We start from the raw sequence: 17863 nt of genomic DNA on the forward strand, positions 1-17863 counted from the left end.
ACATTTTTCAAAATAACTTTAGAGTATAACAGACATTCCTAAATATGACAAAAATGCATAGGCAACATAAAGAAAAGCACTAATAAATTTAATTTGTTTATATTTTTAAATTTCTGAATGGGCAAAAAAATCTATAGATAAATGGCAATGGGCAGGGTGGGGAGAGTATTGGGAGGGAGGGAATTGCTACATTTTGGACAAAGAATGAATTTCCTTCTAAGTATTCTTTCGTTGTACAATTTTCAAAATCCAGTATAAGAAAGGAGAAACAGGATTCTAACACTGGCACCAACTAGTTTTGTGACCTGGTGTAAGTTGCAACCCCACTAAAGCTAGAGCTCCACTTCTATTACATGAGAGAGCTGGACTAGCTCCCACACAGGGTCCTTCTAAATCCAACACTGTGCAACTGTCTACAAATCTCCAGTTTTGAAAAAAGAGAAAAGGCACAATGTGCGTTAAAGAAAATGAAATGTCTTACAGAATACAACACAGATTGAAAGACAGGCTGTTTTGCTTGGATTCCTAAAAATTTGCAATGCAGAAGTACAAAATGAGACTTCTTTGTAACTTAAAATTTTTAAAGAATCACGATGGGTGAAAAGTAACCTAGAATCACATTATTATCCAGTTCACAACCAACAAATCATAAAAGGTATCCCTCCTTTTAAGGAAACAAGGGGTCATTAAGGGGCTACCTTCCTTAGAGTGAAAAAAATTAAATTCCAGTAAATCTGGGAGGAGGGCAGCATACACACCGAGTGACCCAACACCTACAAAAACCACAAAGGAAGTGAAGGGAAGGGGAGAGGTGGTTTCTATCAAGAGCGGTGGGGAAATGACATCCTGGTAGAACTGCTGTGCACAGCTCACCCCAGCGTCTTTTCACGGAGCCTGACTTACAACCTAAGTGACTCTGGGGGTCTGAGTGAGGAAGTGGATTGGCCCCAGCTGGCTCCTCATATTTCGTATCTCCAATGCTCTGCTTAACCCAGATGATGTCACTTTTTACTCCCAGGCTTATCTGTGGACGCCAAACTGCAGGAGAATCTCTCCCCCAACTGCTCACAGCCTCCCTAGCCCATGACGTCATTCCCACAGCCTTCCACGGCTCCCTGAAGCTGCTCCCTTCACCTATCATCCCACCATTCCAGAACAGTGGCACGCACATCAATAAAACATAGTCTGTGATTTGGGTTTCATTAAGGTTTTGAGGAAATCTTTTGCCCTGGACAGTTAGAAAAGGAAACAGAGCAAAGAAATAAAACAGCAGCTCATTAGACCTGAAGCAGAGCATAGAGTTGAACCCCACTCACTTGGAAAGGGTTGCTTAGGGGTCTTGGGAAGTCCGCAGGCTCTATGAAAAGGAGCGTTTCTCTTCAGACATTAAGCAAGTAATTTTGTCAGTGGCATTTAAATGAAGGGCAAGAGGTCTAATCTAACCACTAAGATATCAAATTAGAACAAAACCATTCTAAGAGTGTGAGCCCCTTACTTGATAACATCTGAACCACAGGGACTGCCTTGACCACTTGAGGCTGCCTGACAATCCCAGCACCCTTACAAAGCCGGGCTTCTCCTTTCTGTAAGAAATTCTTCCTTAAAAGGAGATGAGTTTTGGGGAAATAGCTTTTTTAAATAGCTATTTATGAAGGGTCTATTCCCCAGTAGTTGTCATGATCCATGCTTTGGTGCATGTTGCCTTATTCTGTGGGGATTCAGTTGAGGTCAGAAACAGTGGGTCTGCTGAGACCTTATGAGAGTCTGCAGAGAAGCCTGTGATATGAGGTCCCAGTTTTATAAATTGGGGCTTGGAGCAAGGGGAGTCACCCAGCTCAGGGCTTCTTCAGCAGGGGATCTTATTAAAATACACACCCTTGTGCCACAGGTCTGGGATGGCACTTGAGATTTCGCATTTCAAAAAAGCTCCTGGACCACTCTTTGGGCATCTCCATTGGGTCATCCCAGCCTTGGCTCTGGTGGGAGAGGGGTCTGGCTGCTGGAGGTGGCTGATGCTGTCAAAGGATCATGAGTGAAAATATTCAGCCTCCTACTTTTTCCCAGTTCAGTCCCCTAAAGAGAGCTTTCTTTTTTTTAATAAACCCAGTGGTTAACAACCAGCTTGTTAGTTAAAGGCCTGAGGGACACAGAGGGAGGCTTATGCTCTACTACTCAGTTCATTAACCAGAGTAACAACCAATTTCAAGGTGATTATTGCTATTATAAGCTCTGATCAATTTTTTAAACATGTTTCCAGGTTTTGAACCTAAAGCAGGAATATTAGAGCAAGGAGAGCAGCTGTGTTGAGAATTAGTCATATCCCCAGATTAATATCTGATCTCTCCATCAAAAGGGACACAGGACACATTTAGTTAGGGTTCTAATTGTGCCTCCAATAAACCTCCACCACAGTGAAATATGAGCACCCATAATTTTTAGTTTCAACTTCCTATTCATAATCCATCTGACTGGATGGTCTTGAGCAAAGCAGTTAAAGCAATTTGTTTCACTTATATAAAGGAATAAATCAGTGCTTAATTATATGAGGTTTATTATTAACAGTGCTGGCAATCTGACCATATGCCATGACTTCATCTTTTTAGATGAAGAAAAAATATGAGAATATATACTGATTGCTTTTATGATGCCTTTCTCCATTCTAGAGTGACACATGGGGATGAAGGTAGCACAAAATGTGACCCAACAAGGAAAATAAGAGGCCAGGAATTCACTTCTCTGAACACCCAACAGTGGACCTGGGGTGCAATGGAGAATGGTCAGGGAACAGTTGCCATCGATCAGGAGCAGGGATACTTCAACCCATCCTAAGTACCACTTCCCATCATGAGAACAAGGCCATCAAATTTTCTTCTACAGAATCTCAGTGTCTTTCCTAAACCAGCATCCAATCGCCAGCCTGCTACAGAGGAGAGAGACACAGATTTGATGTCAGAGATGTGGGTCCACCTCCCTACTCTTGCTCTTATGAGCTGTGTGACTTGAGTAAGTGATCTAACCCCCTGACTTCCAATTTCCCTAGCTGAAAAACTGGGATATCAATGTCTCCCATGCAAGGTCATATGAGGATTAGATATAATGGATGGTTAGCACCTGGCCCTATTAAGTGTGCAGTAAAAAGTGGCTATTAGTCTGGAAACTCCTGTGCTGGGGATAAATCAGAGATCTGAGACTTAACCATGTCCACATCCTGTTGTCCTAGGTGAACTGGCTACATCAATGACAATATTTCAAATTGTGTTTTTACACTCTTGCCTTTGATGTCTACTTCCAGCACCCAGGGCCAATTTGCCTTCCTCTTTAGATTGCTGTGTATCCCACAGTCAATTGGTAAACCTTTTTATTTTTTATTTTGCCTTCCTCTTTAGATTGTTGTGTATCCCACAGCCAATTGGTAAACCTTTTTAATTTTTATTTATTTTTTATGTTTATTTAGTTTTTGAGAGAGAGCACGAGTGGTGGAGAGGCAGAGACAGGGGGAGACACAGAACCGGAAGCAGGCTCCAAGCTCTGAGCTGTCAGCACAGAGCCCGACACGGGACTCAAACCCATGGGCCATGAGATCATGACCTGAGCCAAAGCCAGATGCTCAACCAACTGAGCCACCCAGGCTCCCCAAGGTAAACCTTTTTTAAAAAAAAGTTGGGGCACCTGGGCGGCTCAGTCAGTTAAGGGTCCAACTTCAGCTCAGGTCATGATCTCACGGTTCGCGAGTTTCACCCCGCATCAGGCTCTGTGCTGACAGCTCAGAGCCTGGAGCCTGTTTCAGATTCTGTCTCTGTCTCTCTGTCTGTCTGTCTGTCTGTCTGTCTCTCTCTCTCTCTCTGCCCCTCCCCCACTCACGCTCGGTCTCTCTCAAAAATAAATAAACATTAAAAAAAAGTTTATTGGGGTGTCTGGGTGGCTCAGTCAGTTAAGTGCCTGACTTAGGCTCAGGTCATGATCTCACAGTTGGGGAGTTCAAGCCCCGCATCGGGCTCTGTGTTGACAGTGCAGAGCCTGCTTTAGATCCTCTGACTTCCTCTTTCTCTGCCCCTCCCCAGTTCTCCCTCTCTCTCTCTCTCAAAAAGAAGCACTTAATTTTTTTTTCAAAGTTTAGTTATTTTGAGAAAAAGCATGAGCAGGGGAGGAGCAGAGAGAGAGAGGGATAGAGAATCCCAAGCAATTTCCACACCGTCAACACATGGAACCCAACATGGGGCTCAATCTCACGACTGTGGGATCATGGCCTGAGCCAAAAATAAGAGTCAGATGCTTAACCAATTGAGCCACCCCAGGGCCCCTGGTAAACCTTTCTGAGGGTGCCTATTTTATAGATGAACTAGTCTTGTATCACACAGGATGCTCGGAGGCTCTGAATTTATTGAGAAAGGGTGTTAAAGCCTTCAGGATCAGAAGTGGGAGCAGGCAGGTTTGCTCAGGAAGTGCCTCACATAGGTTCCTGGCACTCCTGATTTGTCAGATGCTAATAGCCCAATCAATGTATATTCTCCCTTCTTCCTTGGTAAAAGAATCCAGTTGGGATTGCCTGGCTAAAATATGCCCTTACAGGTCAGAGTGACCAATGATGTGTAGATGGATATTGTTGAAAATGAGTTACAAGAAGAGATTTTCTCTTAAGAAAGAGACAGACAGCTAGGATCTCCTCGTTTTGCCCTTCATCCCCTACATAGGCATGGAAGTGATGATAACTACAGCTCCAGTAGTTATCTTGGACCAAGAAGCATCTCCAGGGATGGAAGCCATCCTCTTGATGAAGGAACAGGAAGCTGGAAAGAACCTAGGACTCTGAGGACACCACAAGGTCATGACATTAGCCTAGTGCTTGTCTTCAGACTTCTTTTACATGAAAAAGAAAAACTCATAATTTATATAAGCTACTGTTATTCCTGACCCAATTACTATTAGCGAAATGCAATTCACCTTGCATTCTTATATACATCCCAAACAGACTTCCACTATTCACAAAGGACCCTGGAAGAACAGTGTTCCAGATCTGTGCTAAAAATGTGAAGAGCTGAGCTTTCCAACACAAAGTTATTAATAAATCAGTATGTTTCTTATAGATGGCCACAAATGTGGATGTTCCTTCTAGAGAGAAGGATTTATTTAATTTTATAATACTCTAGACTTGTAATAAATACCCTAAAGGCACACCTTTCTCAAGGTCTTTAGCTTAATTGGGTCCATATTCTAAAGTTTATGAAGTCACCAGTCCTAAATAACTCTGCTTTTCATCCCTCACCAAGGCAGCCTTCAACCCTGTACTAGATACTGCAGCAAAATAAAATGTTCTTGAAAACATTAAGGGCTGATGAACTGGTTTGGATTTTCTCCAGTCCTCTAGACTTTCTCTTCTCCCCATAGATCTAAAATGAAGTCCACTCACTTTGATATGAAGGCACTTGATTTGGGGCCACTCCACATTGATTTATCTAGCAGAAGGTGCTTGCATTTTTCAAGCCAGAGCAAAGAGCTTCCATACCACTCTGCCACTGGTGTGGTTCACTGGTTCTTGGCTGCCAAATTAAACATACTGCACCATTTCTTGCTCCCACAAAGAGCAACTGAGATGGTCTGACTTGAGAATATCACCATTCAGCACTAGAGAAATATATAAATCCAAAAAAAATCCAAATCCTAGTTAGTTTCCCTTCCCATATATGACACTTCAGGTAACTAGTGTACAGAGGAAAAAAACAGATGGAATCTATCTGAACTTTCATAAGTCATCCAATACTGACTCACACAAACATTTCCATGTTGTCTTAACTTTCTTATCTTATATTGCTGGTACAACATGGATCATATGACACTTAACAGGTAGAAATTAATTGTCGAGCAAACTTCAAGAGGGCAAATGGGCTAGTCTCCTATGTCTATTCTAGTGTTATTTAAAATCTTTATAAAATTATTTGGGTTTGTTTTTGTTTTTGTTTTTCAGAGAGAGAGGACATACATGAGTGAGGGGCAGAGAGAAAGAAGGAAAGAGGGAGAGAGAATCCCATAAGGGGCACAGAGAGAGAGAAAGAGGGAGGGAGAGGAAGAGAGGGAAGAAGGGCTCACCCGAAGCAGGGATCATGCTCACCCAAAGCCAGGTCTGGAGCTCACCTGATGTGGGACTTGAACTCATGAACTGTGAGATCATGACCTGAGCCAAAGTCAGATGCTTAACTAACTGAGCCACCCAGGTGCTCAGAATACTTGTTTGTTTTGTTTTGTTTTGTTTTTTAATGTGGGCAGATGTAACAGCTGGGTGGACTTGTTCTTATCTAGATATAAGAGATAAAATTTAAGATACCTCTATTTGATTAGATAAAATGGCTCATTTGAACACAGATTGACATCTAACAGAGAAAACTGCAAAGGAATACAAATACAAAATAAAAACACTACCAGAAAAACACTGGTTGGAGGGAGAGGCAAAGAGTCATTAGTTGTTCTGAATTCTCCAAAGATAATATAAGACTGTATCAAATGAACTCTACCAACTGCCTAGTAATCCTTCCCTGACCACGGTAATAGCTAAACATTCTGTTGGACCTCTAGAACATACTCTAAAAGCTCAACGTTCTGATTCTGGGGTTCAGCAATCCAGAATTCTACTTCCTAGCCCTAGAACTGCAGAAGACAGTGGGGCCAGTAGACCACTAGCAAGGAGATCCCAGTCCTGCCTTAAACGGCCTCCAGCCAGGATTTAATGAGGCATGAATTTGCATGGCATAGTAGATTTTTTCTGTAAGTAGTTAATTAAACTCTTGAAAAAGTGATCATAAACAGAGCTGATAAACTCAACCCAAATTAGAACATTAACTAATCAAAGCAATAAGCTTCACCTCAAAAGGACAAAACAAAAAGCTTGTAATGCCCATCTCCTCACATATAATCACACACACACACACACACACACACACACACACACACTCATACACACACACATTAGTTAATTACTAAACTCTAGTCCTAAATTTCAATCTGGTTAAATAAGGTGGAGTGGGACTTGAAAACTGAAAATGTGAATGTAAGAGAATCCAGATGTCAGTCCAATTCGCACTGGAAGGTGTGGAGAGACCCGTGCCGACCTCTGCTTCCATAAGTGAATCCACTTCACAGGTCAAGTTAACATCTTGTTGTCTAGTTTTTATATTCATATATGCAATAAATTAATAGCTCTCTGCCTTAACTTGGAATCCTCAAAGTAAAATTGCGTCCACATGCATTTTTTGCTCCTTAGAATACACTAGGTTTCCCAAAACCGTAATAACACACTAGAAATGAAAGCAATATTTCAGGTGATATATCTCATAGCACTTGGTCCTTAGCCCTCCCACACACACAAACACACCATGTCTTAGGAAACCATATAGAAAATAGGCAGTCTACTTTTTAATGCCATTTTGTTCTGGGTTACAAAAAATACATGTAAAATATTTTAAAATTACCAAAAAAAAAACACCAAAAAGGAAAAAAATGTATATATATATGTACATAATATATATACATATACGTGTGTGTGTGTGTGTGTGTGTGTGTGTGTGTGTGTGTGTGTATAATCTCCTTGGTCAGAGAGATAAACCCTATTAACATTTTTGTGTCTTTTTTTCCTAGTCATTTTAGGAAATGTGTAAACATATAATTTCTAGAAAAAAATGTATATCATTTAGTAGTCTACTTTTTCACTAAGGAATGCATACTAAACATTTTTCCATGGCATCAAATATTCTGCAAAGTTATTTTGAGTAACTGGATAAATTCTATTAGATTCCTTACTGTTCAGATGAAAGTAAAAAATTTAAATTAACCATTCTCTAATATTGAGTATTCTGATTGTTTCTAATTTTTCAATACCTGTCCTTAGAGGGAAGCCATTGCATACATTTATTAACATGATTTTTCTTGAACAAATTACTAGATGTAGAATTTAGGACAAAGAGTGTGAACAAATTTAAAACATTGATACATGTCAGACAAATGCCTTACAGATAAGTTGTACAAGTACAATCTGCCATAAATACATGAAAATGTCCCAAAGTGTGTTGAATTTCACTAATGTCCTTATCAGCTTATTTTCTCTTTGACAACTAAAAAAAAAGACGTATGAATTAAAATTTAATTTTTTATTGCTAGTGAGACTAAGCCTATATTAATTTGCTGATTGTCCATTTGTATTTCTTCTCTATTAACAGAGAAGTTAATTATTTATTCATGATCTTAACCTTTTTTCTATTGGAGTGTTTGTCTCTTTATTTGGTTGGTAAGAATGCAGTATATTTTAGGGATATGCACCTTTTACTGACAAAGACTATACACATTTCCCCCAGTTGTCTTTCAACTTTCCTCATAGTTTTGATATTTAGAAATGTTGGAGGGTTTTTGTGGCCAAATCTATCCATCTTCTGTCATATTTTTAAATTATTTTCATAAAGTCCTTCTTTGCCTTGTAACATCACTTATTATATTTACGAACTTCTGCCATTGCATCTACTGATTTGTGTTTTGCTTTTGTTTTTAGCTCTCATATTTAATACATCTGAAACTTATTTCGCCATGGCAAAAGGAAAGGCCCCTCTAATCCAGACTAAATGATTTTATCCATGAGTCCCAACTTACCCCACTGGTACCACATACATTCACTACCTTATTTATACAGCACTACATTTGGGCTATACCTTAAGCATAATGATTAAGAGGTTGAGTTTTAGACTCAAGACGGAACTGATTTGGATTCACCCTTCCTACCTCCTATGACCTCTGGCCAGTTACCCAACCTTCTTAAGCTTCAATTTTCTCACCTGAAAACCACTTAGCATAAGACCCTGCACATATTAAGTGCTCATAAATATTAGTCATTAGCAATATTTTCAATAAGTTCTCAGAATGACCACCCAAATTCTACATCTGCATCTGATTTTTTGTCACCACAACATCGAAGAATTGTATAGACAATTTCCCCAATGGCCTAAAGCTTAGTGAGGTAGCTTTCCTCACTTCAACCACGCCATGTAGAGCCAAATGACAATTCAAGGGACACCAGAGTCACTATGTTTCTCCACAAAGTTCCTGGCCTCCCTTTCTCCCCCTGCCTCTTAGTATAAGCCACCACAGGCCAGCGGAAGGGCAAGAGGGGGTCCACAGGTCAATACCACTGCTTCCCCCACTTACAAAACACAGACTCTGCTCCAGCCTCCTCCCTGACTGGGAGAAGCCCACTCACTTTACTCTATGGCTTAAAGTATTTACTTTTCCTTAAGGAAGAACCGGTGTCATTACATTTGGAGGCCTGGATAGTTTAGAACTCAAGAGAAAAGAGAACTCAGGGAGAGAACTCCAAGGCAAGATACTCAGAGTTTTCAATGGTTGTGCAATTAATTCAGTAACCTGCCCCAATCTCAGATGATCTCTAAAGACTGAAAAAACACCACCTGGCTAAAAAGCCAAGCAGTTAACTCTGAGACATAAATCATGTCTTGGTTACAAAGTTCTCCACCTCTCTCTTAAATCATTACATTCACTTCAATATTTCCTTAGCACAGAGGTGGGAGGCAGTTTGATATATAGCGGAAAGAACACAGTATTTGGAGTCAGATATAGTTGAGTTTGGGGAATCCCAATTCCAACACTCATCAGCTATGTGAACTTGGAAAAGAGAATGGGTTTACTCATCTGAAAAATGGAGACAAAGCTTCTAACTTTACAGATTTATGGTAGGGATTAAATCCTACCTAATGTAGGAGATATTAACAAATGGTAGGACTTGTTACCTATAATCATTGGCACTTCAGTGTATATACTGTCGTCTCCATATTCTCTCAGTTTAGGACCTAGGGATTTGAGAGCTAGAAGGGAGATAGATCCAGTCGTCTAACTCTTCATTCTACACAGAGGAATTGAGACCCACCAAAGAGTTCAAAAGACATTTCTAAGACATGTGACCAGATATCCGCCAAACCCCATCACCTGTCTTTTAGTCTAGTTCAGTTCAGCATTTATTTTAGCATCTACTATATGTTGTGTGATGGAGAGTAAAATGAAGAATAAGACAGAGCCTACACCCTTGGGCAGCTCAAATTTCAGTTCCCCTCTGACTGTACACTCTCCCTCTTTAGACCATAAACTCCTCAACTAAGAAGACTGTGTCTGCCACCACCTTCTAGCACCCCACAGGAGCCAAAGTCCTGTGGTGCATACAATTGGTACCCAACACATTTTGGAGAAAAGAACTAAGAAGCAAAGCATCTTTATTGTTTCGTATCAGGTATGCTCCAGATGGAGAAAACCATTTTCCTAAGTAAGCCAGGGTCCACAGTACAACTTGCCTTGTCCTCTAGGGCACCATTCTCTCCTTAGCCTCAGTCCAGCCCCACAATAGAGACAGTAAAAGAATCTGACTCCAGAGCTTCCAGGTTTCTCATCACACCATCTCTTCTAATAATCTAGGAAAATGAAGAAGATAATGTAGGGCAGTCCACTCTCTGAGTAAAACAGGCAAGAGCCTTTTGAATGGATCCCCCGCTCTGGGTACAAGTGGTATGAGGGCTCATCATTAAGTTCTTCACTTCGTTATCTCTTCCTGCTGAGCCTTCACTGTTCCATCACTATTCTCCATCAGCTCTTCGATTTTACGTCTAGACCTTTGCTTTGAATGTCTCCGTGTTGCTGCACTATCAATTAGTGGCTGCAATTAATTCTCTAGAAGCCAGGCTTTCCTGGCCAAGTACCCAGGAGTCAAAGGGACTCCTTCATCCTGGGAGATGGTGCCCATGACTGCCTGACTCTTCCAGTAGGCATCAAGGAAATTGCAAGCCACTTCCAACTTGCTTACTCTCTATGTGCATATTCCTGTCTTCTTCCTCTGGCTAGAGCTGAGAGAGCCAGGCAGTGAGGTCTCAGTGCCTCTGAAGAGGATCTACCTCTGCACATAGCCATAATTTGATGCCTCTCTCTGGGATACATATAGGGAGTTATTGAGCCAAGAGTTTATTATCGAGCTTAGCATGAATACACAGTGCAGAGAGCTGAGTGCAAAACCAAATGTTCCAAGTGTTCCTAATTCCATGTGTTTTGAAGTGCCTGAAGCAGGAATTTTATGGAAGAGGGAGAAAGACTCTTCCCTGGTGGTAAATTAAGGATACATCTCTTTAGCTTTGGATCACGATCAGGCCCTTAGCAGTGAACTAATCCCATTCTCTCTTTATTTTCTAATTGCATTCCTACCAACAAGGCTGAACCTTGTTTTCATAGTATGGTAAGCCTTGCTAAAAAGCTTCTCTGTTCTGAGGCTCCCTCTAAAACATGTCTTCACTTCCAAGGGTAATGAACTCTTTTATAATAAACGCCTTGCTTTAATGCACACTCTCTTTGGTTTCCAGGAACTGCCTTATAATTACACAGCTCAGTATTGCATGTCAGAGGTTTGCTTCACCTTTAATATTTTATGAAGAAATTCAGATTTTGACAGTAAAAATATTTAACCCAGAGGACCCGGAGCTCAGACTATTATTTTGTAAAGTAGCCATCTAGCTGCACACTTGTGCATCGCTGCTTTCCCCAGTGCATACTCACACTCTTTGGTTCTCTCTGAGCAGACCCAACCACATGCTGTCCAGATGGAAACCTGGCTGTATCATTACATTATATTGAAATAACCCAATACCACCTGTTTCTGTTGGGGCTCCTGCCAACATTTTCCCATAAAACATTTATTTTGCTAATATTTTAGTTGGTCACCACAGAAGGACACTTGAAGTTAAAGATTTACCATGTGTTGCAGCCACTCGGAGCCAAGAGAGGCAAAAAAATAAAAATAAAAACAAAAAGCCCTTTGAAACCAGACAGCTGAGTTGGAGAAGAGCAAATGTCTATCCATTGTTTCCATCGGTGGATGCTTCACCTGGCATGATGTAATCACGGGCACCGGGATTTCAAAACAAGGTTTTCTTGGCGATCTTCACAAAATGAATTATTTTCGTGTGTCTGGTGCTCACCTTTGGGTTGTAAAAATATTTTCAGCTTTGCAAGGAGACTTTTCTTCTTCTTGGCAAATTTACCCCGTCTAAGATGGTGCATGTGTAAATAAGTTTATGAGGATAGGAAGTGGATTAGATTAATTTGACATATAGAAACATAAGGTGTATATTATTTTCATTCCATCAAGAACAAGATCGGGGATTGGTGTTACATATTAGGAACTGACCCTGAACATGATGTTCAAAGTCATTAAACGCTCTTGGAAACAGAAGCAATGACTTTATCTTCGGGGCTGAACATCCTCAGTTGGAATCCCTTGGTAAGTAAATATACTGCAACCTTAATACAGTTGGACAGCATTTTGTTTTTCTGTCTTCTGCAACTACATAACTGTTTGTCATAAAATATATAATTAAAGCTTAACTGGCTCTAAGATTGGGAGACCACTGAAAGAGTTTACCAAGGGTGTCACTTGGAACTGTCTGCATCTAGTTGCACCTTTAGAAGAAGACCTTTATCATCTACCTCCTGTGTCGTTGCCTCTGAACCCAGCTTCCCTGCTGATTTTAGCTTACACCAGCATTACTGACTTAATTTTCTCTTGTACACTGAACCTCTTCTCCAAAATGAAGCCCAGAGGACTAACAAAAACACACAAAGAGATTAATGGAGTTTGGCACATATGCTTAACTTCTCCAATCTTCTGGTTTTCACAGTGCCTGGAATGTTCATGAGATTTTCCCAGAATTCTGATTCACTGCAAAGCGGTATTCCTTTCTATCACTGTGATTGGTGATTCAATTATAAAGGTTAACTGCATAGCCTTTGCCCCTCTTTCTCCCCAGTTAATTAGGAGGCTGTGTCTTCCCTTGCGCCTCTTCTAGACTGATGACTAAAAATCAGAGGGGAAAAAAAAAGGAGTGAGCCTGGAGCCTCACTCATGTAATGTGTCCATTTTTCAGCTCAAGGAGCTCTTTTACACCAAAATGCCCACTTTGCATTGTAAAAGTAATTTATATTTTAGATATTTGTTTTAAAAGTCAACTTGTAACCTGTAATGGCTATAGATATAGATTAAGAATCACAAGTAAAGCAATGTACCTCTCTTGACAGCTCCCATTCATGTTCACATGTCCTCCCTGAAGACAGATAATCATATAATTAAGCGATCCATTTTTCAGCATATATGTGCTGCACAAAAGACAGTAATACAATGAATCCTGATGTGTTCAAAGTAGAAAATACTGAATAATCACCTTTTTTTATGAAAGCACTTGACCTTTAAATTGATATTTTCCCCCAACAAATTATAATTATTGTTCAAAGAGGTGTTGAATACAGCACAGATAATCCAAAGGTGGCCCATCTGTTACTCACTGTTACAGTCTGTCAAATCACAGCTTTAGCTGACTGCCATAAAAAGTACAGAAAGAGTCACTTTTGGCTTTCTGTCAATACCAACCTTAATTTTTTTGTTCCTTTTCTAAGATTATAAATCTAAATTCTTAAGACCCACATGAATTCATAAATACCAAATACCACTTGTGAATTTGCATCTTTGTACTTGGAGAATCTCAACATTCTGGATGGCATTAAGCAGGACAAGTGGTAACTCAGCCTTGAATGTTGAGTCTGCTCTCAAAACAGAAACTTTTCTCTTGAGTTGCCAGACTTAGCCCATAAAAATAGAAGATGTCCAGCTAAATTTCAATTTCAGAAGTATAAGAATGTCCCATACAGAAATGTATTCATTATCTATCTAAAATTCAAACTCAACTGGGCATCCTGCATTTTATCTGACTGCTCTACATCTGAGCACTCAGTCTCTCATTCTGATTTGCTCTAGGTATCTCTTTTTTTCCCTTTTCTAAAGAGGGAAACATCAAAAATGGACAGCTACAGCTTCCAATACACATAGGTCGCTGATGGCTGAAAATGAGGAGTACTAAGAAGTCAATATCCAACATCCTTTATGTGGTTGATTTTTATTAGTTACTGATTGGACCGTCTCCCTTCTCTGATTAAACAACTCTCTTAATCACTGCCTCAATCCCTGGAATCCTTTATCAAGAGCAAGGACAATTCTGTCCAGTCTAAGCAAAGAAAAATGTGAACCTTATGCTAATATTCAAAAGCTTTTGTTTACCCTGCCAGCATCTGTTGGGATGTGTGCATTGTGTGGATTCATCATTAGAAATGCTAAAGGTGACACAATGGTTTCTGATGCAGTCAGCTCGGTTCTGTTTGAGCACTGGATAGGTGCCCTGCCCTTCCCCCAAAGGGTCCTCCCTGCACTCCAAGCTCAGACCTGGACCCAGGGGAAAGGCTAGAGCAGCCAAAGTGGGCAGAGGGCTGTAAGCCCCAAGGCGACAACCCCCATGGCAAGGCTGCCAGGCCAGAGGAGCATCCTGGCCCAGCAACAGCAGAAACCTCTTCACCACTAGCCATCCCCACCTTTACTGTTGGGAAAGAAAATTTTCCTGGGTCCCCACTTCATTTCCCCTTCCCTCATGTCATAAAGTGGCCACCACAGACTCAATATGAAATAATAATACTTCCTCAAAAAAGAAAAAAAAAGCAAACCTAAGAATCCGTATTAAAGCAGGAAACAGAGGAGAATGAAAACATTTTTTTTCTTTATTGAACTGTTGCACTGATGAGAATCAATAGTAATTTTAAATGTTTTCATTTCACATTTAAAATGTTTTATATTTGTAAGTTTGGAGTTAAAAGGGCAAGTTCACTTACCTCATTTTATATCATAGCAATCTACTGCTAAAAGAAGCATAAGAGCACTTCCAACAATCTCTAAAAGGCATGGAACAGTTTTCCTTGCCAAATAGTTCTCCAAGTGTGGTCCCCAACCAGCAGCAGCAGCAGCATCACAGGGTCTTTTCAGAAACAGAAATTCCCACCCCCATCCAGACCTGCTGAACCAGAACCTTTGTTATAACAAGGCTTCCAGGTGATTCCCATGCACTATGGTTCAAGAACCACTGCCCTAGTCTATGAGATACTGCCAGGGTAGACGGAGTATCTCCTGGCTATCTGACCCAAACAGTGGCACTTTCAAGCACTTTTATGGAGTGTTGTAGTGTTTGTAGAGTGTTTATCTCTTTCTGCCAATATGAGATTGGCACTTCAGATTTCTGTGCCAGACTTAAAAACAGATTAAGACACTGGTTTGTCCTTTTAAGAAGATGATCTCCATTTGTTACTTTGTACCTGCTCCCCATGAAACACACACACACACACACACACACACATAAACACACACACACACACACACACACACACACACACACACAATTGCCTCTGCCCATTTCAAGGTATCTCCTCCCGCCCCCCTTTTGGTATATCCTGCACTCCCTCTCCACAGCCTCTTCTCTTTAACTTTAACCTTCAGCCTGTATCACCTCAGTCTCCACATTCACCCATCCCCCATTTCCCCTCTTCAGCCTCCATCTTTTCTTCAGTTTCCAAAGCTCCTTTCTCATTTACAGCCTTACCCTATGCACCATCTTTCACCCAATACCCTGGATCAATCTTAGAAACTCTACATTCTAGCTCCCACTCTTACCCTGTGCCCCATTCTCTCCCATGTAAGCACTATCTCCTTTCCCCACAGGTTAGCCAGACTCATCACATCTGGCTGCTCATCCCCAGCTTCCACTGATTTCTTGATGGCTCTTGTTCTCAGCCCCAGGCCTTATGAGGTCACCAGTCCCAGACTCACTCCTCTTTCCCTAGCTCTGGAATCACCTGTCTTTGGCCTCTATTTCTGCTGTGACAGAATTTTTTTCTCTGATGTTACAGTCTTCCCCTACTTTCATACTCAACTCTTTTTATGATCTATCCACTGTTTTCCTTTTAAAATATATTTAAGTAAATAAGAGAGTTGATTTTGAGGGAAGTAACCATCCAGGTGGGATGAGGATAAATCACAAATTGTGGAGGTGGTAACAGAACAGATGATGGTGTAAAATCCTGGTGTAGCAGGCGGGAATGGCACTGCAAGAAGCCAGAAATGTTAAATATCAGAAAAGAAAAGATCCAGGGGTAGAGATAAGCCACGTGGCTCCAGATCACGGAAGGCATATCAGTATGGGAAGAGTAAAGAGCCAGCTCAGGTAAAACAAAAATTTTGAACCGGTAAGAATCTAACGAAATCCAAAGACAGCCTTCCTGGGACAAAATAAAAAAAAAATAACCAGACAAACATTTAATTTCAGACACTAGGAAAAACCCACAAAGCCCAATGGTGGATGAGGTCCAGAGACCCCAGTTGAAGAAATATGATACGTTTAGAAAGAAAGGTTTGAGTGCCAGTCAAAAAGGATCAATGCCAGAAAAATGTGCAAGAACTTACTTGAGCTTCACCTGAATTCAAGTTAGATCTTTGGAGGGGTGGTGTGTGTTTTAGGATACCCAGCTTTGTTTACTTTCTTTAACACAAATTATGTCTAACTTTCAGTATGACTTTGTAAAATCTGTGTTTTGATTTCAGAAACTCTGGGCCAGTGATGTTGGCTTAATGCCAGAAAGACCAGGCACTAACATATTTTGAATATGATGTCACAGACAAAGTACAGGAAATGATTATCACTGGGCAGATAAAAGGAAAATATCTTAAAAGAGAATATAAACTTCTTAACCTACTCTAGAGGCATCACGGTGAAAATTTCTGTGCACCAGAGAAAAAAAACTCGGTAATGTGTGTAAGGAGTGCTTTGCATATGTGTGAGGTTAGAGAAAAAGCCACACCTGGATTGCAAATGTATTGGCTCCATCTATGAGTGTTCTTCTACCAATCCTGAAACAAGAAAATTATTATTTTTGTGTTTCCAGCGTGATAGTGTCAGTTAACATGTATTCAGATGTTGCTATATGCCAATGCCACATGCATCAGCCCATTTAATCCTCTCTGTTACCTTATGAAGCAGAGGAAGCTCAAAGAGCTTAAGCAAAGAGTTGGTTAAATCCCTCTCCTAGAACCCAAAGGTGGTGTGGGCTAAACTAAGATTAAATCATACAGCCTGAACCCAGAGATCAAGTTCTTTTTTTTTTAATTTGTTTTAATGTTTATTATTATTTTTTAGAGACGGACAGAGCACGAGTGGGGGAGGGGCAGAGAGAGAGGGAAACAGAATCCGAAGCAGGCTCCAGGCTCTGAGCTGTTGCCACAAGCCCAATGCCGGGCTCGAACCCATGAACCGTGAGCCAAAGTCGGATGTTTTGTCGGAGCCAAAGTCATGACCTGAGCCAAAGTCGGATGCTTAATCGACTTGAGCCATCCAGGCGCCCCTCAGAGATCCAGTTCTTTAATACCATCCCAGATCCAGCAATGGTTCTCTCTCCCAAAGACCAATGTGGCTCAAAATTTAAATTCCCTAGTCAGACTGTTTTCCAACCAGACCCACAAACCATAATTGGATTATGCATTTAGAATCTGAGAAACAGGAAAGTGCAAATGGTCGAAATAATGAGCACTCATTAAACTCCTTGGAAAGAACAACATAGTCTTTCAAGGCAGTTCCTACAAGCAAGTTTTGTTTGAAGACAAAAATTAAAAAGTTGGGCAGGGCATCAAGGACGTGATCATCACTTCTAGATCTTGGTTGTTTTCCCCCAATACCCACTTCTCCACTGGTTTTCCCAGAGAATATGTAGGTGCTCACTTATTAAAAATAAACTTGCATGCCAGTCCACCCCAGAGTAAGATCAAATGGCTATCATGGGAGTGATATGAAAATGGAGTCATTTCCGTGAAATTCCCAGGAGTGCTTTTTTGCTTTTAAGAGCAATGAAATCACTTTATGCTGGTAATTTATTATTTCCACCAGTTACTCAAATATTTGTCTACACGATGAAAAATTAG

General features: G+C 40.7%; 2 long non-coding RNA genes across 2 annotated transcripts in view; one reads left to right on the forward strand and one right to left on the reverse strand.

The window, feature by feature from the left end:
* LOC125162732 (uncharacterized) overlaps positions 1–17863 on the reverse strand; it is a 524310-nt gene that overhangs the window by 307235 nt on the left and 199212 nt on the right. The window lies entirely within an intron of this gene.
* On the forward strand, positions 6659–16971 carry LOC125162733 (uncharacterized). The gene is made up of 4 exons (XR_007151150.1): positions 6659–6756; positions 10125–10273; positions 12173–12304; positions 16493–16971. It is a non-coding gene; the product is annotated as an uncharacterized LOC125162733 (long non-coding RNA).

Source organism: Prionailurus viverrinus, chromosome A3 (genome assembly GCF_022837055.1).
Source record: "Prionailurus viverrinus isolate Anna chromosome A3, UM_Priviv_1.0, whole genome shotgun sequence".
In the NCBI taxonomy this organism is placed as follows: domain Eukaryota; kingdom Metazoa; phylum Chordata; class Mammalia; order Carnivora; family Felidae; genus Prionailurus; species Prionailurus viverrinus.